We start from the raw sequence: 27,266 nt of genomic DNA on the forward strand, positions 1-27,266 counted from the left end.
ACGATTCTATACCAGAATACATCTCGAAGTTTTTTACTTCTGTATGAGTTTTTTTCAAAAAGTATTGATTTATTTTAATAACATTTAGGTCTGGATCCCGCGTATGAAAAAAAAGTTGATTAATAGCATGCTGAAAATTTGTGAATAGCTTAAGGGTGTCTAGTCGGATAAACTTTGATATATGGGAACACTGGAACAGGGGCAGTTTTAATTGTGGAACAGGTTAAAAATTTGGAACGGTCACACCACGAAAACGGCACATCTATTTTGTCCGACAGAACAGACTTAAACTTTTCGAACAGAGATTAAACTCTCATGCAAAAATCAGACTGCTATTTATCACCAAATGGGCGTTTTAATGAGTGGAACATGTAGAATATGTCAAATGACAGGAATTATGACAGGTGATAAATAGCAGTCTGATTTTTGCATGAGAGTTTAATCTCTGTTCGGAGAGTTTAAGTCTGTTCTGTCGGACAAAATAAATGTGCCGTTTTCGTGGTGTGACCGTTCCAAATTTTTAACCTGTTCCACAATTAAAACTGCCCCTGTTCCAGTGTTCCCATATATCAAAGTTTATCCGAGTAGACACCCTTAAGCTATTAACAAATTTTCAGCTTGCTATTAATCAACTTTTTTTCATACGCGGGATCCAGACCTAATTATATAACAAATTTTGCTTATAATTTGTCCCTCTCTCGATTTGTGGGGTTATTTTTAATAAAGTAATTTTCACTCCCAAGAAGGTGTGACAGATACCACAGGCTAAAACCGCAAGTTGTTATTGTCAATTCGTGAAAATGAATGGAGATTTACCTAAATCGAAGGTCATAGTTGATTTTTACCTTCAGTGACTGCACTATAGAAAGAAAATGGCAATTCAATAATTGAGATGCGTATATTTTGCGAGCTCATAAGTTATTAAACGATATGTAGTCGCCAAATAATTAATTTAAATTATTTTAAGTACAACTCTCTCTTCTTAAGCCGGGAATATGGGATGGTTTTCTTGCGAAGGGGTTGTAGCTCTATAATCGAAAGGAGCGTGATTTAAGAGTTTATTCTTAGAATATAAGCTATACCAATTAAACTACTATTAACTTTTTTGTAAAAACTTAAAGTTTTTCAGTGATTTACGAAAAACCGCTTCAAAACATGCATTTTTTTCACGAATAATTAAAATCTTTAATCTCTAATAACTTAAAAAGTATTGACTTATTTTAATAACTTTATATAATAAATTTTGCTCTTAATTTGTTCTTTTATTGATTTGTGCAGTTATTTTTTATAAAATAATTTTCACCCCCGGGAAGGGGCGGTATCCACCCTCAGGGAAGGTGCAAGGTTGTACCATGTCACCTTTGTTTCTTGACGTATCCTCTAACCACTGACCAATTTTCGTGAAAATCGATGAAGGTTCACCGAAATTGAAGGTAATCGTTGATTTTTACCTTCAGTGACTGCACTATACAAAATAAATTGCAATTTACTGATCTAAGTAAGGCAAGGTGGTACCATGTCACCTTTGTTTCTAGACGTATCCTCTAACCACTGACCAATTTTCGTGAAAATCGATGATGGTTCACCGAAATTGAAGGTAATCGTTGATTTTTACCTTCAGTGACTGCACTATACAAAATAAATTGCAATTTACTGATCTAAATGCGCGTAATTTGGAAGCTTATAAATTATTAAATGATATGTAGTTGCCAAATAATTAATTTAATGCATTTTAAGTACAACTTTATCTTAAGCCGAGAAGATAGGGTGGTTTTCTTGCGAAGGGGTTGTAGCTCAATAATCGAAATGCACGTGATTTAATAGTTTATTCTTGGAGTATATAAGCTAGAAGGAATTATATCCGCAATACGATATATTTTAAGTTTTCTCAGCATTTTTCTCTTAAGTTAAATCAATTAAAGGGTTGTTTGGGGGGTGAAGGGGATGAGCTCAAAAATCGAAACTATATAATTTCAAGAGCTCATAAATAGCTCGTAATTCTGCCGCAAAAACCGATTCAATATTCCTATTTTTAAGTAGTGGGGGGGGGCTGACTCAGCCCCCCGCCCCCCACTAAAGTATTAAATGCCTGCTCAGTGGAACGAGCTCAAAATTTTTAGTTTGCGGAATATGAAAGCTCATAAATAGCTCATAAGTTAGGGCTATTTGTTTTTTAATTTTTGGAAGTGGGGGGGGGCAGCTCAACACGGGTAATAAATACATACGAAAGAAAAGCGAAAATTGCCAATTGATCTTTTGTAAATATCTTTAATATGTACTTTATAATACAAAACATATTAAATAATAATAAATATATAAAGACAATAGCTTGTTTATATAAAATGCATTCATATTTAGCGTATTGGGCGCTTAGCAACAATTTTCATGGGTTTTAAAAGGATATACATAATCATAAAATTCTTAAGGAGTTATTTGCTAAACATTTGTAACGGTATATGCTTATGTATTGTAATATAGAACCAAGACAATAATAAACCTGCATAGTAAAAGCTTGTTTATACGGAATATGTACACATTGAGTGTATTCAATGCTTAACAACAATCTTTATTGTTTTCGAAAATATTTAATGGTAAAAATAAGCCCTTACCTAGTTAACCTGCTTTCATCAAAATGGTTGGAACTTACTCGTTTTTTACCATAAACCGTCCTGAGAATACACAAAAACCGTTGTATCAAAAGAAATACTAGCTACTTGCGAATTTCTTCACCACCTCACTGCGATTTTCACCCCAAGAATATGTCACTAAAGTGAAAATAAAGCTCACGATCTATGCACGACAGTGTTAAAGCATATATTTTTGGAATACAAGAATATAAAATTGCCTAAAAGCTGACAATTTGACAGCAGATAATACAGTCTTGCAAGCAAGGCCCGGGCAGAAACAAACGTCGGTGATTTATTCCAGAGCGCCCGCTGTAGATCTGCGCTGTATCTACCAGAAAACCTGTAAAATTGTATTCTTCCTTGGCTCTACAACTCTATGGGAGTCTTAGCCACGTTTACTATTGTCGTCAACTCTTACCAGTCTTTTGCCGTTCCTGCATTCTTTCATCTTATTCTTGGCGACCAAATGATGTTCTGCCATCGGGCCTTTCCCAGAAGGTTTTATTTAGTAGTTTGTCATTATTCGATCTCAGTCCATTCCGTATCCATAGGGTGCTTGGAGTTCCTGGTTATGTCTTTATTTTCACTCGCTCGTTATCTCGTCTAATTTAGTCTAATGTTTCACGCTGTTTCAGTGTCTACGTCTCACTTCCATATGATATTATGGGGCGAATTACGAAGACCGAGGAAGATAAAGTTGTGAAAACATTACCGGAGATGACAAGAGAGGAAATGGACGAAGCCATTAATAGAATCAAAACAGGATAAGTATATGAGGAGAGCGAAATTACACTAGAAATGATAAAGTCCTTATCTAGGAGTATAGGGAAAGGAATTGAAAGGAGAATTTGCCAAGAAGCTTGGAAAATCAAAAAAATCAATATATAAAAACGAGAAGACACCCAATATGAAAACTACATAACAATGTGCCTAGACCACGTTATCTATAAATTATAGACATCGGTAATAATAAAAGGGAGTACGTTGAACCAGAATTTGAAGAAGAATAAGCAGCATTTAGGCCAGATAGGGAGACAAATGACAACATATATTAATAAATATAACAGAAAGAAAAATAGAAGATGTCTTTTGATTCAATTGGCAGAAATAACTAGATGTACCTAAAACATTAATCAGAATCATAGGAAGTACATACAAGACAATTAGAGAAAAAGGACAAGTAGGAGCCCAAAGATACAATAAAATCAAAAGAAGCAAAAAGATAAAAGAGGGGGAAGGGATCATTTTGGCCCCAAGTTCTTAAATCAATAAAAACTCAGTTTAAAGAAATTAAATCAACTCTAGTAGACAATAGAATCTGATTTTAGTTTTTAGTTTCATTGTTTAACACATTCGCTGCCTATCAACAACTTCGGAACACCATACAGAATGCAGTTTTTGACATTTGCCACATACTTATTACTTTGTTACAGCCGTGGCATTGATTGGAAGTATGATTTCCTTTACAAAATATTGCCACATACTTATTACTTTGTTACAGCCGTGGCATTGATTGGAAGTATGATTTCCTTTACAAAATATTTTCAACTGATTTTTTTTTTTCGTTTTTGGATAGTAACAGTGCTTGTTGTTGGTAGAACTGGTGTTGCTAGGCGTAGTACTAGATTCGGGTGGCAAGGTGTGGAGCCCATAATTCTTCACACAGCCGAAGAATAAACTTACCAAGACTGAGTCTACTTCCAGTTACTTCTTTATATATAATCCATGCATTTATTGCTCCCAAGTCAAGAGTATTATAAAACACGTACATAGGCCATGGTCTTGTAGTAACTTTTGTAGTCTAAAAACGCGTCATTTGGTCCTCTACACCAACAATTGTATCTTTGTGTTCACTTGTGTTCACCAACAATTGTATTTTTATTGCGCAGATGATTAGTAGCAGCATAAGGGTATAGCCATTTACAATAAACATACATAAATATAATTTTACCCAACCGACAGGAATTTGAAAGAAAGACTTTCCCACAAAAAGATTATAACTTACACAGAGCTAATTTGGCCCCTTTAGACTTCTATGGTAATTTACCATTTACCATAATAAACCATTTAAAAAATTTAGTAAACAATATTTTTTGTTTTAAATAAGGCTTTGTATCAACATATTAAAAGTCATAAAACATGAAATTATTATTGCCTCAAATAAAAAAACTACAATAACTTCAAATCACAACATGGGCCAAATTGGCCCCTCCGACTTTTTAGTGTTAAGCCCATTGTTTTTCATCATAATAATGGACAGAATTATAAGTAACCTCAAAGCTAAAGAAGAAAACCTAAATACAATAATTATTGGATATATTAACTTGCAACCAGTAAAATTACAGAATTTACTCGACACAGATGATATTGCACTCTGGCCTTTTGGGTTTGCCAGTGTCATTAATTTAGATAATCTACCTACAGGTAGCGAACAACAAAAATAAAATGCAAAGGCTGGTGAAAGAAAATGAATATAAATAGATCAAAAACAATGCATGATAGTTAATCAAAAAGAAGACCAAACCAAACAGGAGATTAAAAAATGTATTGGAACAATATTAGAAAAAAAATGTCAATGGACGAATATCTGGTTAGCATTGTAACTGATGATGGCAAAATAGACGCGGAAATAACAAATAGAGGAAATAAGTCTACGCGATTATACTACATAATTAATACAACAATACTAAGACACAGGGACGTTAAAATGGGAGTCAATAAAAAAAAATCACAATATTACAACAGTATCAATAATAACATACGTACTATCCGTTGCAAGATAATTCGGATGGAATTCCTCAGATTAAGAGACTGGGCCGATATCAAGCACAAAATGACTGTACTCCCTTAATGCTGTAACGAATAGTCACCCTTAGTCTTTGTCTTTCGTTAGATTAGGTTCAATTTTAAATTATATCCAAAGTTTAAAGGTACTTTACTAAATGATAAATCTTATTTAATCCGAAATATCTTGCAACGAATTAGTAAGCAAAAACTGGACAATTCAAAAACATATTATTTGTTCGAAACCAGAAAGAATTACAAGGCAAAAATAAGAATTGGGAAGTAGAAGGAAAAGAAGAAGGGGAAGCCCAGAAGGAAATGGATATATCAGATCATGGAAATAGTCTTGAATAAAGGAAAAACTATTGAAGAATTAAAGACGATCAATGGCCAAAAATAGAAATTAATGGAAATAATGGCTAAAGAGAGGATATGAGAAGAAAAAAATGTTTTTTAAAAAAACGCTTTTTTTAGTTGCGAGTGACTAAAATTAAAAATATAAAAAATCAACTAAAAAGCAAAAAATAAAAAAAATTCAAGGATTATTCGAAAAAACTGTTGACAGATTAAATATACAAAAATCTCACACATTCGTTAAAAAATTGAAAAAATCTAACACATTCGTTAAAAAAGAAAAGCGTGGGGCGCGTTTTCATCGAATAAACGGTTTTCGCCCCACGCTTTTCTTTAACGAACGTGTTAGATTTTTTTCAATTTTTTAACGAATGTGTGAGATTTTTGTATGTTTAATCTGTCTAACAGTTTTTTTCGAATAATCCCTAAAGTTTGAATTTTTTATTTTTTTGCTTTTTAGTTGATTTTTTATAATATTTTTAATTTTAGTCACTTGCAACTAAAAAAAAGCGTTTCTTAAATTTTCTTTTCATATTTTTTTATTTTTTATTTTTTATTCTTACACTTTTTATACATTAAAATATGTCGTCATAAAATATACGTATAAAACATATGATGTACAAACATGAAAAATAGTCGGAATCGGAAAAAAATTTGAAACTTTATTATTTATTTATGAAGCGTAACGTAAACAATTAACGTAAAAAGTGAAATTATGTATAGTTCATATAATTAGCTACAATCTGTAAAAGTTTCAAGTTTCTTCATTGTAAAAAACAAGAGAATTTAAGCATTTTCCATTAAAATCGTTTTTTTTATTTAAACAATTTTAATAAACATAAAAAAAAAATTATTGACTATGCGTATATTGTTCCCGCGAATGCATATGTCTGCAAATTTTCATTCATTTGCATTGAAAAAAAAGCAGTCAAATTAACGTCTAAATATTTGACCCAAACGATTGTACTAAAGAAAAGCGTTTAAAAAGGAAGAAGTGTTTTTAAATGTGTAATGATTAAAATCAACACTTAGGTACTTACCTAATCTATGAAGGAAGAATTAAAGAGTTAAGTAAAAAATGAACGCAATAATAGGCACAATCATGGGAAACTACATTTGAAAACTGGCCAGGATTGGAAAAAAAGCTATAAGTTAATTTAAATCGACGTTTTAATGTGCCGAAAACTAGCATAAGCTAGAAAAGCGAAAATTACCAGTTAATATTTTGTAAATATCTGTTATTGTGTGCTTCATAATACAAAACATATAAATAATAATAAATCAACAAAGACAATACAATAGCTTGTTTATATAAAATACACTCAGATTTAGCGTATTGGGCGCTAACAACAATTTTCAAGGGTTTTAAAAGGATACAATCATAAAACCCTCGAGGAGTTATTTGCAAAACATATGTAAAGGTATATGCCTATGTATTATACATAGTATAGAACCGTGACAATAATAAACTTGCATAGTAAATGCTTGTTTATACAAAATATGTACACATTGAGTGTATGTAATGCTTAACAACAATCTTTATTGTCTTGGAAAAGATGTAATGGTAAAAATAAACCCTTACCTAGTTAACCTGCTTTCATCAAAATGGTTGGAATTCCATTGTCCAATTTATATTCCCTCCTCTCCATAATACTTGTTAAAAAGCACTTGAAATCGATGCACTGTCTCGTAACACTCGAATCTACCACATATTTCAACCTGATCGCCGATTTTTCATACAACTTGCTCGTTTTTTACCATAAACTGTCCTGAGAATACACAAAAACCGCTGTATCGAAAGAAAGACTAGCTACTTGCGAATTTCTTCACCACCTCACTGCGATTTTCACCCCAAGAATATGTCACTAAAGTGAAAATAAAGCTCACGATCTATGCACGACAGTGTTAAAGCATATATTTTTGCAATACAAGAATATAAAATTGCCTAAAAGCTGAGAATTTGACAGCAGAGAATACAGTCTTGCAAGCAAGGCCCGGGCAGAAACAAACGTCGGTGATTTATTCCAGAGCGCCCGTGGTAGGTCTGCGCCGTGTATGCCACGGGTTAAAAATCGAAATCGGAGAATACGCACGTCGTAACTTTACTGAGATGGCTTATGTTCATCCCTTCTTTGCTAATGTTCACCCTAAATGGTCTCTCTCCACCCAGAGCCGACCCCACCGTATTTTCCCTGCAAGTGTCGAAACATACTCTTGTGTGTTTTTTATGGTAAAATTTGCCGCATCAAATGATAAATAAACCGAAGGGGTAGAAGTATTTTTGAATTTTTTATGGCAATCGGAGGTGACAAAAATTCATTTTATATGGTGGTTAAAGCATTATAAAAAATATTTATTTTTCTGCTATCATAAATTAATTATAAAATCATTTCCATACAATAAATAAATTCATTAAAAACTGTTTTAACATTTTAAAAGCCAACGATCCCATTTTGGGTACACGATAAAAAATATATTGGATTCAAGAATATTGAAATATATTACAAATATTAATAAATATGGTTTCTACTACAAATGAAGCTGGAGATGATATGCTTAAATTAGCAACAGCACTATATATGGCGATTGTTAACACATTCTTTAAAAAGGGAGAAACTCATCTTATTGCGTACAAAAGTGAACAACATCAATCCCAAATGGACTATTTCATGATAAGGAAAGGAGACATACGTGAATGCAAGGACTGCAAGGCAATAGTTAGTGAGACAGTAAGCCAACAACATCAATGAAACAGGTGACCAAAATCACGAGATAAAAAGACGTACTGAAATTGCCAGGTCTACTTTTATAAAAATGAAAAAATTATTTTGTAATCGTGATATTAGTATTCATCTACGAACTAGAATGTTAAAATGCTATGTATTCAGTACTTTGCTCTACGGTGTTGAGTTATGGACTGTTAAACAGAGGAATATTAAAAATCTTGAAAGCTTTGAGATGTGGTGCTACGCCGTATACTAAGAATAAGTTGGGTGGATAAAATTACAAATGAAGAAGTAATACGCAGAATAAATAACGAGCCAGAAGTTCTACTGAATATAAAAAAGAGAAAACTTGAATACTTAGGCCACCTGATGAGGGGACAAAAGTACACATTCCTACAAAATATAATGCAAGGAAAAATCCAAGGACGAAGAAATCCAGGCCGTAGAAGAATGTCCTGGATGAGAAATTTGAGAGAGTGGTTTGGCTGTTCCACTAACGAATTGTTCAAAACAGCAGTAAATAAAATTAGAATCGCCCTAATGATATCAATCTCCGATAGGAGAGGCACTCAAAGAAGAAGAGAAGCCAACAACATAAGCTGCTTGTTCTGGACATTGAGGTAAAAAAAAAGGGAAGCTAAACCAAAATATCGGAGAGGACCACAAAAAATCAAGTGGTGGATGCTAAAAGATGAGAAGGCAGGGAGAGAATAGGTAGTAGACAAAATATGTTGGAACATGAAAGGAAGCCCTAATACAATTTGGAGAAAAATGGCCAGTAGTATTAGAGGGACTGCTATTGAAATACTTGGGAAAACGCCAGGAAAAAAGTTTGAGGATAAAGAGACTTGGTGGTGGTCAAACGAAGTACAAGGGAAAATAAAAGATAAGGGAAAATTATATAAAAAGTGGCAAGAAACCAGATCCGACACAGACTTTCAAAACTATATGGTGGCGAAAAAGGAAGCGAAAATAGCAGTAACAAAAGCCAAAGTAGAAGCGTATTCAAACCTATACGATCAACTTGATACCAGGGAAGGCGAAACGAAAATATATAAACTAGCCAAAGAGAGAGCAAAGAAAGCAAAAGATTTTAATCAGATTAGATGTATCCGAGATGAAAATAATAAAATACTAGTTCAAGAAAAGTATGTCAAAAAGAGATGGAGAAAGTACTTTGACAGCTTATTAAATGAAGAATTTGACAGACAGCCTGTAGAGTCAACGGAGACAGTAGCAGCAATGGTCACCAAAATAACAAACGAGGAAGTGGCTCAAGCGCTTCAAAAAATAAAGAAAGGAAAAGCGGTAGGACCAGATGATATTCCTGGGGAAGTATTGAGAGCATTTAGAGAGACAGGAACAAGGTCGCTAGCAGGTGTATTTAATAGAATTATGGAAGTTGTGTCAGACGAATGGAGAAGCAGTCTACTAGTACCTGTCTACAAAAACAAGGGAGATATACAACAATGTACAAACTACAGGGTTATAAAACTGCTTAGCCACACCATGAAAATATGGGAAAGAGTAATTGATAGACGGATACGTGAAGCGACCGAAATATCCGAGAATCAATTTGGCTTTATGCAGGGCAGATCAACAACAGATGCAATTTTCATTATAAGGCAGTTGATGGGAAAATACAGGAGTAAAGAAACAAACGCTCATATGGTATTCATTGATCTTGAGAAAGCATATGATAGAGTTCCTCTAGAAATTCTGTGGTGGGCACTCAATAAGAAAGGAGTCCCTGGTGAATATGTAAAGATTGTGAGGGATATGTATGAGGGAGCAACGACTAGTGTTAGGACAGGTGTGGGAGAGACTGATAAATTTCATGTGAAAGTAGGATTGCACCAAGGCTCGGTGCTTAGTCCGTGTTTATTCTCATTAGTTTTGGACCAGATAACAGCGAAACTACAGGGTAACATTCATTGGTTCTTAATGTATGCTGATGATGTCGTGTTAGTAGGAAATAGTAAAAGAGACAGTGGCGGCTCGTGGCCTTACAGACAGGGTCGGCAAGGTTTTTTTGTCTCCTCATATAGGTATACCATCAAACTAAAAGGCTTAAATCATCATAGGAGATTTTGTTGTTTTTTGGTGTTTTTTGTTGTTTTTTGGTGTTTTTTGTTGTTTTTTTTTTATTTGATGTAATTGACATTCTCTCTTGTTTCATGGTGTTTCGACAATACGGGTTGATTCTTTTGAGACAAGATAAATCCCGTTTATTTGAATGAATATCTTGGGCAAACTCTGTCTTAAAAATATTTAAAAGAATATTAACAGAGTAATTATTTAATAAAGTTCTCAAACCGATTGCTTCACGGATCGAGGTATCGCCACTTTCAAAATCGTCGCCTTCGATAATAAAATCAAAAACTTCCAAAAGCTGTTCACGAAAATCTGCTACAGATACTAAAACTACCAGAGATAATCTGCTTAGATAAAACTAACCAAGATTTAAAATTTCATCGCGTCTGACAAACTGTTTGCTTTTTTTTTGAAACAAATTTGTTCTAAAGCAGTAGTCCGTTTAGGTGAGCTAAACTGGCAAGAAAAAACGATATTCTTTATTTTTTACATGCACGTATCATGCAAAACTAAATTCATTATATGCGCATAATAGTGAGTAAGTAAAGCTTGTGATGCAAAAGTTTTAACTTTTGCCTGGAGACCATTCAATTCACCACACATCACAGCAACGCCATCATAAGATTGCCCCAGTTTTCCCTACCAATTTATTTTTGATCAAACAATTTTAATCTGTTCTTTAACACACCAAAAATATATTCTGCCTTATTGCTTTTACTCACGTCTCTAAAACCTAAAAATTTCTCATAAATATTACCACATAACGCGTATCGAACAACAATAATTGATAATTATGAATGACATGATAATCAGAAGTTTCATCTACTTCAATCGAAAAGCAAATGGTTTTATAAATCTCAGATTCAATAACGTTATTCAAAATGTAACTATTTGATTATATGTATTAGTTCATTCTGTATTACGAATACACTTCGAATCAGAAAGTAAATATTTCTAAAACAATTTTATTAATTCTCTATAATTACTTTGATTTTTAACAAATGCTTCTATCCATCGTGTCCACTAAATGATAATTCCTGACAACTTAAAAAAATTACAATATCAATTAAACGACGTAAAACGGCGTGATTATTTTTGACAATTTCTGCCGATGCTTTCAAATGAAACACCGACCGGCAGATTTAAATGTGCCGTACCTACCGCTAATGCCTACGGAGAGAATGCATGTTCGCTTGCTCATCGACTTGTTATTTCGTTGAGTTTTACGTGTATATCGTCAAGCTACGGATTAGTTGGGGTCGCCTAGCCGAAAAATCAGATTAATGGCTCGGATCATTCATTTTTTGAGAAGTCTGAAATGCGCAGGGATGACTTAACGCTCGGATTGATCTAATCCTTTTAAAAACCTTGAATAAAATTTAGTCTGTATTATCTGACAGATTTTTTTACTCCACAGATACAAATATTAAAAAAATATATATATCTATAAATGTGTGGGCACACTGCCGACCCTGACCGGCCGCCACTGAAAAGAGACTTAGAACAACAACTGGAACAGTGGAGACAAGCTCTGGAGGAAAAAGGTTTAAAACTTAGTAGGACAATGACAAAGTATTTGCAATGTTCATTTAAAGATGGAGTTACTACAAATAAAATGGTATCTTTGGATGGTGAACTGATTGTAAAAAGCAATAGTTTTAAGTACCTGGGATTGGTATTACAGAGTAATGGAGAAATAGATGGAGATGCATGCAGTAGAATTAGGGCTGGATGGACGAAGTGGAAGGAAGCGAGTGGTGTGCTGTCTGACAGGAAAATTCCAATGAAGTTGAAGGGAAAATTCTATAAAACAGCCATAAGACAGGCTATGATGTACGGAACTGAATGTTCGGCAGTGAAAAATAAATAGGAACAACGAATGCATGTGACGGAAATGAGAATGCTTAAATGGATGAGTGGTGTGACAAAAAAGGATAAAATTAAAAATATTGAATTAGGGGGAGCCTAGGTGTGGCACCAATTGATGCCAAAATGAGAGAGCATAGGTTGAGATGGTTTGGTCATGTTCAACGTCGAGACGCTAATCACCCAATACGAAGAATGGCTGAAGTGCAGATTCCTGGAAGGAGTAGGAGAGTAGGAAGTCTCAGAAAAACGTAACGCCAGTGACGCTCTCGCTCTTAGTATTTTTACCGTTTTTACTCAAAAAGTTTAGTTTTCATTCTCTCTCCCTCACGTTAAAAAAAAGTATTTTAATTAAGTTATAATACCTAGTAGGGAAAGAAAGTATGCTAAATGTGCAGTTACTCGAGCGTTATGTGGACCTGTTGGGGAGTAGGTCCTAAAACCAAAAAAAGTTAAGTAAAGTTTTCCATTTTAGTGGGGACTTTCCATTTTTTAATTTAATTTTCCATTTCCAACAATCGTTTTTTCCGATTATAACGCCATATGGAATCCAAATCTGCAATAAAAAATGGGGCTCCTATTTAATATTTTAAAGTAAACCCCCTCCCCACCTCCGTAGGGGGTCGTGTTTAATGTCATTCGATAGATTTTTCAAAAATATTGAATACGTATATTTTGCAGTTCGATCTGATGTTTATTTCGGGAAATATCGCGGGATTTACATATAAAATTTTAAATTTACCCCCACCCCTCTCCATGGGAGGTTGTGTTTAGTGTCATTAGATAGATTTTTAAAAAATATGGAAGACGTATTTTTAGTTCTTCGATCTGACGTTTATTTCTCGAAATATTCGCTTTTTCCTTGTGAAACTTTGTGACACCCGACACACATTTCCTTACACCCCGCTCAAATCGTCAGATTTTTGAAATATACACTGTTCTGTATGTACTTAACTTACCTTATCTTAATCTGACGATTTGGAGTTTTTCTAAGGATAGATTTTTTTCGGACCCCCTTAACGAACTCCTCTGTAGGAAGATCCAATATATTATGATAGGGGTACATTTACAGGGTACAAGGTTTCTCCCCATGTGAAAATCTGACGCGCTCGAGTAATTGCAAAAATCTTCGCTTGGGCTCCCCTACCATAAGTGTTATATGTAACAAATCGGAACTATGATAATTTATTAATAATTACATTAAAGAATCAGTGCAGTGTATAATTCCACGTCCACAGGAAAAGGAAACAGAACCAGTCACCTACACCCAAAATTATGTAAGCCGTAAGTCTTCTTCTTCAAGTGGCATCTCCGCGTGTCATCATCATACCTATTCGGACTTTGGAGACGGCTGCTCTGAAAAGTTCATTTGATGTACATCCGTACGATTCTCTCAGGTTGCGCAGCCACGATATTCTGCGTCTTCCTTGTTTTCCTATGCTTCTCTTTCCTTGAATCTTTCCCTGCATAATCAATTGGAGCAAGTTGTATCTCTTTCCACGTGTAATATGTCCGAGATATTCCAATTTTTTGGTTTTTATTGTATTTAAAACTTCCATTTCTTTATTCACCTTTCTCAGAACCTCTTTGTTTGTGAGACGTGTTCTGTCCATGATATTTTCAGAATTCTTCTATATACCCACAACTCAAATGATTCCAGTTTTTTCACTGATGCCCATTCAAGGTCCAAGCTTCCATTCCGTAAAACAGAGTCGAGAAAACTTAGCACCTAGGCAACCTTACTCTTAGCTTTTGTAAGCCGTAAGTACCTACTCTCAAATTCGACAGGTCGTCACAAGGGTTTGATACCCAACGAGAAAATTTGAAAAACACCCTCTTTTCCCTCTAGTTACGATGTAAGGTGAGAGTGTTAACCAATACTCTGAGGCATTTCAAATAAACATTGGACTAAAACAGAGAGATGCACTTTCACCACAACTCCTCAACTTACTCCTCAGCTCTGTAACACATAATGAAAATTGCAAGAATCGAAACACTGACAGTATTCCATTAAGAAGGATCAAACTTACTGTTACTGTTGGCATTTACAGGCGATATAGAACTAACTAAAAAACACTAGATTCAGAATGAAGGAGACTTTCGACAGGTTTGAGAAGGAAGCAGAAAAGATAGGGCTCTTAATCAATGAAAACAAAACTAAATACCTACATGTGTATAAGCCGCTATATACGAAACAGACATAGAATCGGACAAAAGATCACCATCGATGACTTTAACTTTGCGCGTTAGAGAATTTATAAAGAAATGAATAAAATTTTCTTCCCGAAAACAGTATATAACACGTTTTTGATAAATAGGCCTTAAATACGGATCTGTCTTTATTAATAACGAAAGAGACACGAAAGAAAAAATATAATCGTATATATTAAACCTTCTGGCGACGTCTCTGCATTTGGTAACTATCTGTTCAGCATTTTTGTTCATCAGACTTTGATGTTTCAAGAATAATTCAGTGGCGATGATGTAAAAACACAACATCAATATTCGAAAGCGCCTCTTGCTTTCCTTTCTGAGCAAACAACTTCTCTAATCTACAAGATTACACTCAAATATTATAATCAGAAAAATGAAAACTGGTTGGATATTGACAGGAAGCTTAATGGAACGAATTTCACTTGATGCATACAGAAAATGTCTGTAGGGGTTAATATTCAACGAGAATTGGATACTTCTTTGAATACAGGGATGGCATAAGTACAAAAAATCCAAAACGATTTCTCAAGACCCTTCCATTGCAAAAATAAACTAAGGCTAATGGACTATAGATCTTGTTGGGAAGAAGAAGGATATTTATAATAAATGGCTAGCAACAAAGTACAGTTACGATCACTGAATAGTTTACACCTTAATTTTTATATTGTAATACTGTAAAATTTCAGCGTCGTACGGATCTGATAAATGTCAAAGTCAAAAAATTTCAAAAAGTCAATACTTGTCAAAAATTTCGAGTGTTGAAAAATAAAATAAAACGATATCAAACTCCTCCAAAAAAACTTCTTTGTATACTTCCCATTTTGTTAATTTTTTTTATTTAGCTTAATGCCTCGGCAACTAATGGCCCTTGGCATTTTTGTTAAATTTTGTAAAATATATTTATATGTTTTGATTTTTAAATTGTAATCAACCTATTCTAGGCACACCACTGGTAACGTCACTTTGACGTAAAAGGTGCGTTTAAACGAGGTAAAATTTAAAAAAATCGGCTTCTAGATACGTAAGCCTGTAAACTATTCAATGATCGTAACTGTACCTTTCCGATCGGCAACAGTACAATAGTTTAAACAAAGAAATAAAAAAAGAGTTAATTAAAGCAAAAAATGAGAGGTGGAATAAAGCCTTGCGATAACGTAGAAATTTTTATGAAACCTGAAGAAGTAAAGAAGCCTGAAAAGCCATTACAGGTAGTAGAACAGATAGGCCAGGGTAATAAGACAAAAATATACCCTGTTCGTGACACTTCAGCAGCCAGGGTACTGAAGCGTTTTTTCGACAGCTAATATCTATACGCTGTGAGCTCGTACGTAGAGGGGATATTTACAAATTTGCGAGCGCCAGTCGTGACAAGTCTGTAAACCTTTACCGGAAATTTGACATAAATGTCAAGGTTATTAATTTAAAATTAAAATTAAAAACATTAATTATAAAAAATATTAGTTGGTCAAAGCTGTGGTATATATTTTTAACTTAAATACACTTACGTTTTAAATACTGAATTTAAATTTTTTTAATGTTCCGTATAATATGATTTTATAAATCAATCTATCAATCTTAGCGCCATCTACATGATAATTGTGAAAGTATCCGAAGTAAGAAATTCATATTTTATCAATAGAACGTCAAAATGATTAGCAAAATCTTAAAAAAATCTATTACAATTTATTTAATTTTTGCGTTGTAAATATTAAGCAATAACAATTAAATAATAAATTTAAAAATTACCGGTGAAAGTTGAATTAGTAACCGCTAGTAGCCACACCAGCGAAGCTCATAGCGTATAGGAACAAATTGTAACTATTTCCTGCGTAGGATCTGGCGGCCATTTTTATTTATAAACAATTAACTGTCAAAAAATGGCATTTTTCCCTTTTTTTTCAAATCAATGGAAAACAGTGAAACTTATGATTTTTTAGTACAAATATCTTTGAGATTATGGAAAAAGCTTTAAAATGACATATTACAAAGTTTGATATACTCATTTATTGTTAATATAACTGCGAAAAAAAGTCGGAATTGCAAAAAAAAATATTTTCGCCATAACTGTTTAAAAATTAGTGTATAGGTTTGACATTTTCGTCAAATGAGGGTTCTTTGGTGCTTAATATGTGATAAAAGTTTCAAAGCGATTCATTCAATTGTTTAAATGTTATTCGAATTGTTTATCACAGGGAGCATTTTTTTGCAATAACACAAGTCAGAAAAAAATGACGTTAGAACCATTCCACCGGTGTCAAATGGAAGAGCATGAACTATATTTTCAACTTGCGTTAAAAAAAGCGAATAAAAATGCATTTATTAGTAATAAAATAACTATGCAAAAGTACCGTAAATATTTCTTTATAAACTTTTTGGATAACTTTTTACAAAAATATTAACTTTTTACCCTGTTTTAAGTGCACAACTACCAAGTAATGTTATTTATATCATAATTGATAAAAAATTGTAATAAATATATATAATTTCTTATATAACAAAATAAAAAGTTTATAAGGAAAGATTTACGATACTTTTGCATAATTATTTATTACTAATAAATGCATTTTTTATTCGCTTTTTTTAAACCAAGTTGAAAATATAGCTCATGCTCTTTCATTTGACACCTGTGGAATGGTTCTAACGTCATTTTTTTCTGACTTATGTTATTGCAAAAAAAATGCTCTCTGGGATAAACAATTTGAATAAAATTTAAACAATTGAATAAATCGCTTTGAAATATTTATCACATATTAAGCACCAAAGAACCCTTATATGACAAAAATTTCAAAGCTGTACACTGATTTTTATAATAGATATTGCGATATTAATTTTTTTTCCAATTCCGACCTTTTTTCGCAATTATATGAACAATAAATGAGTATATCAAACTTTGTAATACGTCATTTTAAAACTTTTTCCATAATCTTAAAGATATTTTTACTAAAAAAACCATAAGTTTCACTGTTTTCCATTGATTTGAAAAAAGGGGGAAAATGCCATTTTTGACACTTAATTGTTTATAAATAAAAATGGACGCCAGATCCTACGCAGGAAATAGTTACAATTTGCTCTTATAGGTATTACCTGTCGAAAAAACGCTTCAATACTCTGGCTGCTCGAGTGTCATGGGAAAAACCTTATTACCCTGGACTAAGATAGAATATAACACAGTAAATTATCTCTTAGAACCTACTCATTCAGGTACAATCCATCCAAACAGAATCAGAAACCAAATACAGTAAATCATCAAGCCATAAGGTATCAATTTCAAATTTTTGTAAAGCTTTAGGCAGGATTTGCTGTGTTGATATTAAAATGTCATTTTATTTCTATTTAATGTACAATAAATATATACAGTGAGCACGTAAAGGTTGGAATAAATTCATTTTCTCGAGAATGGACGATTTTGGAAAAAAATCCTGAAACAGGTCAATTTTTATTTTTAAATTTCAACTTTTTGGTATATATATTATACTAATGACGTCACCCATCTGGGCGTGATGACGTCATCGATGATTTTTTTAAATAGGAATAGGGGTTGTGTGATAGCTCATTTGAAAGGTAATTTAATTCTCTATTCAGTAATATAAACATTTACATAATTATTTATACAGGGTGTCTAAAAAAATTTTTTTAAATTAAATTAATTGAGATAAAAAGAAGAATGCATGTGATGTATTTAGTCCAAAATACATTTTACTGCTCTCAGAAAACAGAAAAAAATGTGTATTTGAAAAATAATCATTGCTCTTCGCTTAAATTAAATGTTCAATCTGTCAAGAGGAAGGTGGGTGGCGGCTTTAATATTGAATTTAAGCAAAAAACGATATTCATTTGTCAAATAAACATCATTTCCTGTTTTCTGGTAGCAGTAAAATGTATTTTGAGATAAATAAATTACACACATTCTTCTTTTTATGTTAATAAATTTAATTTAAAAAAAAATTTTTTGGACACCCTGTATAAATAATTATGTTAATGTTTATATTACTGAATAGAGAATTGAATTACCTTTCAAATGAGCTATCACACGACCCCTATTCTCATTTAAAAAATTATAGATGACGTCATCACGCCCAGATGGGTGACGTCACTAGTATGATACATATGTCAAAAAATGGCAATTTAAAAATAAAAATTGACCTGTTTCAGGATTTTTTTTTTCAAAGTCGTCAATTCTCGAGAAAATGAATTTATTCCAACCTTTACGTGCTCACTGTATAATGTTTAATGGATGGACTATCGTGTCTCTTATTTAACCTAGCATTAGAAGAACTAATTCGAGAGCTGATAGGACAACGAGCAAGAGGAAGACCGAGACTTAGGTAAAAAGACAATTTAGAGAATGACTTAAAATCTATTGAAATTAGAGCAAGGAGAAGAGTTGCCAGATACAGGGGCGAATGGAGGATTGTCCTGAAGAAGGCTTTGGCTCCTAAAGAGCTGTAACGCCACTGATGATGATGATGATAAGTACAAAAATAAAATTTTTAAGATGTGGCAACGTGGCTTTTTTTAAATAAAATTGTACTGGACGGCGAATATTCGAATGTACCACAGTATCTTCTTCTTACGGTGTCTACTTGTTCCAGATGTTGGCGATCAGCATGGTTTTTGCATGCTGCTATTCGGAATAGTACGATTGTAGATGTATTGAACCACTTTCTAAGATTGTGAAGCCATGATATTCTTTTTCTGAGTGGTCCTCCCTTTCCAAATACCTTGTCCTGAAGAATGAGTTACAAGCCATATCTCTGTTCATTCCTCATAACATGGCAAGATATTCTAATTGGCGCTCTTTGATTGTGTTAATAGTCTCTCATTCCTTACCCATTCTACGTAGGACCTCAACATTAGGAATAATTAAAACGATCAAAAATATCTACCAGAGCAACACAATAAAAGTAAAAGTAGAAGATGAACTAACTGACCCAATTAAAGCTAAGTAATGGAATAAGAGAGGGGGATTTCCTAAGTCCTCTACTGTTTAACCTGATCATGGATAAAATAATAAAAAAAGTAAGAACTAAAAAGAGATACCAAATGGAAGAAAAACAACTTAAAATAATCTGTTATGCAGGCGATAATTAATCTCTCAAAGTGAAGACAATTGTTATCCATCCATCGTCCATCCAAAAGTGATGAAATTTAAATATCTAGTCATAGGCATCACACTATCTAGCTACGGAAAGCTCGAAACAGAAGAGGAAGATCAAGTGAATATAGCTGCAAGTTTGAAACGAAAAGCAACAATAGACTACCCCAGCTAATTGAAATACTATTCGAAAATAATATCTCAACCAACTAAGACAGCTATTGTCCAGGGCCGCGCCGTCCACGTGTGCAATGTGTGCAGCGCACACAGGCGCCAGCAATTATAGGGCGCCACTAGAGTTGTTATAAAAATTTTACGCTGGTAAAAACAACACTTACCCATTTACCGACCTTGTCCCTCTGTATATCACAACTTCAAAGGTAGGCACATTACGTATTGATTTAAATCTGCATAAACGAAAAAGCTTGTAAAGACATGCAGCCAAAAAAATGTTTAGGATATGAAATAAGTATATCAACATTTATATTCATACGCTAAGTCCAGAAATCCACATATTGTATGAAGTTCTGATGCAAGTTAACTTTGTTAGCAAAATTTTCAATAAAAAACAATGAATATGGAGCTGGTCTTAAATGATTTGTAAGTGTTAAAATAATTCTTGCACGAGTTTCGGACAGATAGCAAATTTACTGATGTTATTGCTACAGCAAATGAAACTGCAGAGAAACTGGGTGTGGAGCCCAGTTTTTAACCAGCCGCACAGTTACGGCTTCGAAAAAAAAACTGACAGTTCGATTACGAACATAAAGACGAACCGATTTTGGGTCCTAAACTGTCATACAAAGATTTCTTTTATTGTGTTCTCGATCAAGCATTAATTTCAGTAAATAAAAATGAAAATTTGAAATCTTTCAAATTTGAAATGAAAATTTGAAATCTTTTAAATTTTTATATAATTTGAACGACAGTAGGTACAGAAAACTCACAATTAAAACTTTTGTGTGGAAATTTGAAAAAAATATGTTATGAGTTTTGATCATCTAGAAATCTAGATTATAGAGAGGGACGATTTGTTTAAAAAAATTATTCAGCTTCAGATTTTGTTGAAAGAATTAAATAATGATGTTTGTAAAATTTTATAATTTATATTTTTAAACGAATTAACTGCAGTTGCCCAAATTTAACAAAAGCTCTTCGCATTTTGCTCACTCTGCCCATACCTATCTGTTGCACTGCTGAACGATCTTTTTCTAAACTGAAACTTAGAAAAAATTATTTAAGATCGACCACTAGATCAGAGCGCTTGACAAAATCTATTATTTCTATAGATAGAGTCTATTAGATAAAATTGATATTCACCATTTTTGTATAAAAAGATTAAAGATTTTCCGAACTGAAGACGCGAAAAGTGAATTTTTTATAAAATAGCTTTTCATGTTTAAGGGTATACGCTGTGAGCTCGTACGTAGAGGGGATATTTACAAATTCGCGAGAGCCAGTAGTGACAAGTCTGTAAACCTTTACCGGAAATTTGACATAAATGTCAAAATAATTAATTTAAAATTAAAATTAAAAACATTAATTAAAAAAAATATCTGTTGGTCAAAGCTGTGGTAATTATTTTTACCTTAAATATACTTAGGTTTTAAATACTGAATTTAAGTTTTTTTAATGTTCTATTAATCTATTAATTTATTAATCTTAGCGCCATCTACACGATAATTGTGAAAGTATCCGAAGTATAGAAATTCATATTTTGTTAATAGAACGTCAAAATGATTAGAAAAATCTTAAAAAAATCGATTACAATTTAATTACTTTTTTGCGTTGTAAATATTAAGCGATAACAATTAAATAATAAATTTAAAAATTACCGGTGAAAGTTAAATTAGTAGTCCGCTAGGAGCGACACCAGCGAAGCTCACAGCGTATAGGCGCAAAATGTCGCCTGTCAAAATTTTCATTGTGTTTTTATTAAATGTATTCATTTTTTTCGAATCCTGAGAAAAATAACAAACATTTTAGAAAAATTTAAGCGCAGAATGAAACATTGCAGTATTACCGAGAGCCGAAAGTCCCTAAAAACTTCTATAATGTTTATTTTAATAAGTTACAGGGATGAAAAATAGAGAAAATTTAGTGTGACTTTTAATTACAAATATCTAGTTCACAAGAAACTTTTTGGTTATTCTAAGGGACTTTCAGCCCTCGGTAATAATGTACATATTATAACCTCTCAATCTGCGTTTAAATTTTTCAAAAATACAAGTAAGTTTCTCAGGATTCGAAAAAATGAATACATTCAAAACACATTGAAAATTTTGACAGGCGACATTTTGCGCCTATATCCTTAATAGAAAATGGTTGTTGAATGCTCGAATATATGAATTTTATGAAAATAAAAGGCAGATATCGAGTACTGAATTTATTAAATCTTGCCCAAGTACCTATACTTTCGCTTCTAATAAAGCATCATCAGGAGCGTTTTCGATATGTACCTAATGTAGTACCGGCATTTGATTTTAATGTGTTTGTCCTTTGTTCAGTGTGAGCTATATGTTAATTTCTGCCATTATTTAATTTAAACAAATATTACGACATTCAAGGATACATTCCAATTTGACGAAACACCCATTCAAGGAGCGAAAGTATACTTGGGCAAGATTTAATAAATTCAGTGCTCAATATCTGCGCCTTTTACTACCATGATACTTCATGATTACTTAATAATACTTCATATCTTTACTTTTTTATGTTGTTACGCCAAAGGTTTTATTTTTATTTAATTATTTTACCTTTTTTTTATTTTCCTATTGCCAATTTTTTTGTTTGGTTACAACAAATAATAATTGTTTATTTTTATTGACATTGTTTTATTTAACAAAATAATTTAAAAAAATGCCTATTTTTTGGGCGCCATTAAATGTTTTGCACACAGGCGCTACCACGTGCTGGCGCGGCACTGCTATTGTCTACCTAAGCTTAGCTCAGTCTCTCAGGGTGTGTGTTCGGTGTTCGTCTTATCCTAATCTTAGATATGAACTCTGAAAATTTAGAATGGAAGCAAACAAAACAGTATTTTTAACCAATCATGTTTATTATTCAATAGAGATATAATAAAAGTATGACTTATTCAATGCATTAACAAATATATTCAAATTCTTGCCAAATACTAACAATTTCTGGATTATACTTATGGCTTTTGGTATCTGGTTCGTTGGTAACTTCTTGATGTCGAATGGTACTGTTGTAGACTTCTTATAGACCTGGGAAGATGTTCGGCCATAGGCCCCTGCAGCTGGACATGTTATGCATTGCAGTCTAGATGTCATGTTGTCTTCGCCTTATATCACACGGTGATGTTGACGGCTTGAGGCTGCCAAAGGGAGAAAGGTTGATTTATTCCCAAAAACTAGAATACAAAACGTGTATAAGTTTTGACATCAAGAAGAAAAGGTACCCTTGCCAAAAAGTATTCAAAAAGTAGCAGATGGCAAGGGGTAAATTAAATGGAATTAAGATTGATATTACTAGATAAAATTTGATTTACACGTGCATATATGAAAATTAGAAAGAAATGGGTATTTAAAATTGACCATGTGGTCGTAGACATGGAAGGTTAGGTATAGGAAAAAATGACAATAAGAAATTATTATAAAAAACTGTATGAAAACTCACCCCAAGAGAATGATAAAGTCTGGAAATAACTGTCTTATTTTTGAGGCTTCTTTGGCTTTTATACCGAAATTAATTTTCCAACACCATACTGAGAATTGAGAGACCAAGTGTCACTGCCATGACAGTGGGACGTAGGAGGTGGCAGGCATGTTCCGTATTAAAAGACAGATATCTACAGAGTAAGGATATACGGGGTACGTTCAGTATGTTCAGTTGATGATTTAAATAAAAAGAGATATAGTAAATATAGAAGATAATAAAAGAGGGCGCCAAACAAGTTTGTAACGAAAAAGCCAGTTAAAACGAATAGAAGAAAATTATTAATGAAATATTAAAGAAAATAAAGTAAAATAATTATTTAAAAATAAAATAGCAAAGATGTGACGTTTGTAACGTTACAAGTTGCCTGAATGAAACAATATGGAGAAATAAAAATATCGGAAAAGAAATGAAAGGCAGAATTCACAAAACAGACATCAAACAGACAGAAAACATTAATAACTGGGTGAAAAACAGAAGAGTAGAATGGAATGACCACATACGCCGAATGCTAACAAATAGAGTAGTAATGACGGTGAGAGACGGTTCCCCAATAGGAAGACGATCAGTAGGAATACCACGAAAACAATGGAACCACCATTTACTGGAGGCCCATTGAAAAAACAGACAGGGTCATGTCTACACAAAAGAAGGAAGAAGACGTTACTATAGAAAAATATGCTAAGTATTAATATTTTCAAACGAAGCATAACTCATTAAGTATCTACATTTTGTTACAATTACATACTTTATTAAGATTATTATTTCCAATTTTAATTTATAGTAATAGTACCTTACAATTAATTATTATTTCCAACAAATGTCACAATTATTCACGATTTATTTAATTATATTATAGCAAAAAAGTTTCATTAACGGTTTTTATTCCAAACCTTAAGTAACTAAAACATTTTTTAACTTAAAACTGTATAATTATTCTGTGAAATATGTTTATTGCTATTATTAAGTATAATATGTTTGTGCAGCATACGTCAAGGTTTAGGTCATGTTGGATAACGTGGGAAACAAGATGTTGTATCTATATCTAGGATTAAATATCATGCAATAAATTCTTATGTTCCTAAAAAAGTATGTAAGACAAGTACATTTCCAATTTGGTTTAGCCCGGAGTTAAAACGACTAATAATAGAAAAGAAAAAATATCATAAAAAGTATAAGATGTTCAACAATTATGATGATTTTATTATTTTTCATAACTTACGATCTGAATGTAGTACACTGAGTAAAGATTGTTATAATTTATATGTTAGAGATTCTGAATTTAGAATTAACAATGACCCAGGCACTTTTTGGAAATATATAAACAGTCGCAAAAAAAATTATGATGTACCTTGCCATTTATATTTAGGAGATGATCAAAGTAGTTCTGGGGAGGAAGCTGTGAATTTATTTGCCAAATTTTTTTCTACAGTGTTCACTGACCATAATACTACCCCCCCACAATATCAATTTGAAAATGCTGGTAACATGAGTTCATGCTCTTTTAACATAAATACTATTTTTGAGAGTATTCACAATTTGGCTCCTAAACTAAATTTTGGCCCTGATGGCATTCCTAACTATCTATTAAAACAATGTGTTTGTACTATATCTAAGCCATTGTGTATACTCTTTAATAAATCTTTGCAAGAAGGGGTTTTCCCTGATTGCTGGAAACGAAGTTACGTAAAACCTATATTTAAATCTGGTTCAAAGTCAAATGTGGAAAACTACAGAGCAGTTTGTACTATATCAGCAATTCCAAAATTATTAGATTATTTAGTTACTAAGCAGCTTACTTGTGAATTCGGCAGTATTCTGGTGAAGTGGTGAATGAACAACACGGTTTTGTACAGGGTAAATCTACAGTAACTAATTTACTTCTTCATCAGAATGACATTGTTATTGCTTTGGAGAACAAATTACAAGTAGATTCCATCTATACTGATTTTTCTAAAGCATTCGATAAGGTCAATCATAATATCTTACTTGCAAAACTTACAGCATACGGTGTTTCTGGAAGTCTCTTTGATTGGATGCAAAGTTACCTGACTAATCGAAGTTTAAGTGTAAAAATAGGATGTTTTCTTTCTAATGCTTTTACAGCTACATCTGGAGTACCGCAAGGTTCCCACTGTGGCCCCCTTCTATTTAATCTGTTCTTGAATGATGTTCACTCTATTTTTAAGGAAGTTAACTTTTTAATGTTTGCTGATGATGTTAAAATATATAAGACTGTCAATAATGAGGATAACATTTTTCAGCTTCAGTCACAAGTAAATGATTTTTATGAGTGGTGTGGTAGAAATGATATGGAACTTAATATTAATAAATGCTTTTTAATAACTTTTGCTAGATCCCATTCGCCTATTCACCATCAATATTTTATTAATAATACTCCTGTCACACGTGTGAACGAAATTCGGGATTTGGGTATAATATTTGATTGTAAATTAACATTTTACTCTCACATTGACCATACTGTTTCGAAAGCATTTAAGATGTTGGGTTTTGTATTGCGTTCATCAAAAGATTTGTCAATTCACACAATAAAAATCTTATATTGCAGTATCGTGAGATCAATTATTGAATATGGTTCTATTATCTGGTCACCTAGTTATGCATATCAAATCCTAAATATTGAAAAGGTTCAAAACAAATTTTTACGTTTCGCAGCTTTTAAGATGGGTTTAACAGTTAGAAATTATACTTATGATAATATATTAAAGAGATTAAATTTACAAACTCTTGAACGCAGAAGAGTCATGTTGGATATTTGTTGTCTTCGCAAAATTATCTCTGGTGTTATTAACTCCGAAGAATTGATAAGTCTTGTATACTTTAATATACCTGCTAGATTGACACGAAATCCACAAATATTCAGGGAACAACGACATGCTACAAATTATGGTCAATATGCACCAATTAGTAGATTGGCCCTGTATGGAAACAAGTTTAGTCATGTAATAGATCTGTTTGGTTCTTCAGTTTCCTCTATTAAACAAGAACTCGGGCGTCTTGAATTTTGAATTTAAAAAATTAAATAGATTTAACTGTTATAGTTAATTCAGTTGTTTTCATCATTTACAAATAATTTATATTCTTTTTTATTTTTTATGTTTGTGTTTTATAGTTGTAGTTTTACATGTATCTAAATTTTATATTTTCATTATTATGACAAAAGCTCTGCTTTATTGTATTTTGTATGTATTGGGTTTATCCCGTTAATAAATAAATAAATAAATAGGTACATACTACGTATGTGTCTTTTTGAAGATTTGACTTGTAGTCCAGGGAAATAAGGTTTTTTCCATGACACTTGAACAGCCAGGGTACTGAAGCGTTTTTTCGACAGGTAATACCTACAAGAGCAAATTGTAACTATTTCCTGCGTAGGATCTGGCGGCCATTTTTATTTATATTTTATTTGATTTTTATTTTATTTTTAATTTTTTATTATTATTTTATTTTTATTTATAAGTGTCAAAAAATGACATTATTCACATTTTTTCAAATCAATGGAAAACAGGGAAACTTATGGTTTTTTAGTACAAATATCTTCGATATTATGGAAAAAGCTTTAAAATGACGTATTACAAAGTTTGATATACTCATTTATTGTTAATATAATTGCAAAAAAAGGTCGGAATTGCAAAAAAAATTATTTTCGCAATAACTGTTGTAAAAATTAGTGTACAGCTTTAAAATTTTTGTCAAATAAGGGTTCTTTGGTGCTTAATATGTGATAAAAATTTCAATGCGATTCATTCAATTGTTTAAATTTTATTCAAATTGTTTATCCCAGAGAGCATTTTTTTGCAATAACAT

The 27,266-nt window shown here is 32.5% G+C and overlaps 1 protein-coding gene across 1 annotated transcript in view; it reads right to left on the bottom strand.

Moving 5' to 3' along the window:
* Nucleotides 1-7,765, bottom strand: part of LOC114329455 (uncharacterized) — a 126,595-nt gene extending 118,830 nt beyond the window's left edge. Inside the window, exon 1 of the mRNA XM_028278570.2 lies at nucleotides 7,348-7,765. The gene's annotated coding sequence lies outside the window, so the exon portion shown is untranslated. The remainder of the gene's footprint in view (nucleotides 1-7,347) is intronic.
* Nucleotides 7,766-27,266: the final 19,501 nt, after the last annotated feature.

The sequence above is a fragment of the Diabrotica virgifera genome, chromosome 7 (genome assembly GCF_917563875.1).
Source record: "Diabrotica virgifera virgifera chromosome 7, PGI_DIABVI_V3a".
In the NCBI taxonomy this organism is placed as follows: domain Eukaryota; kingdom Metazoa; phylum Arthropoda; class Insecta; order Coleoptera; family Chrysomelidae; genus Diabrotica; species Diabrotica virgifera.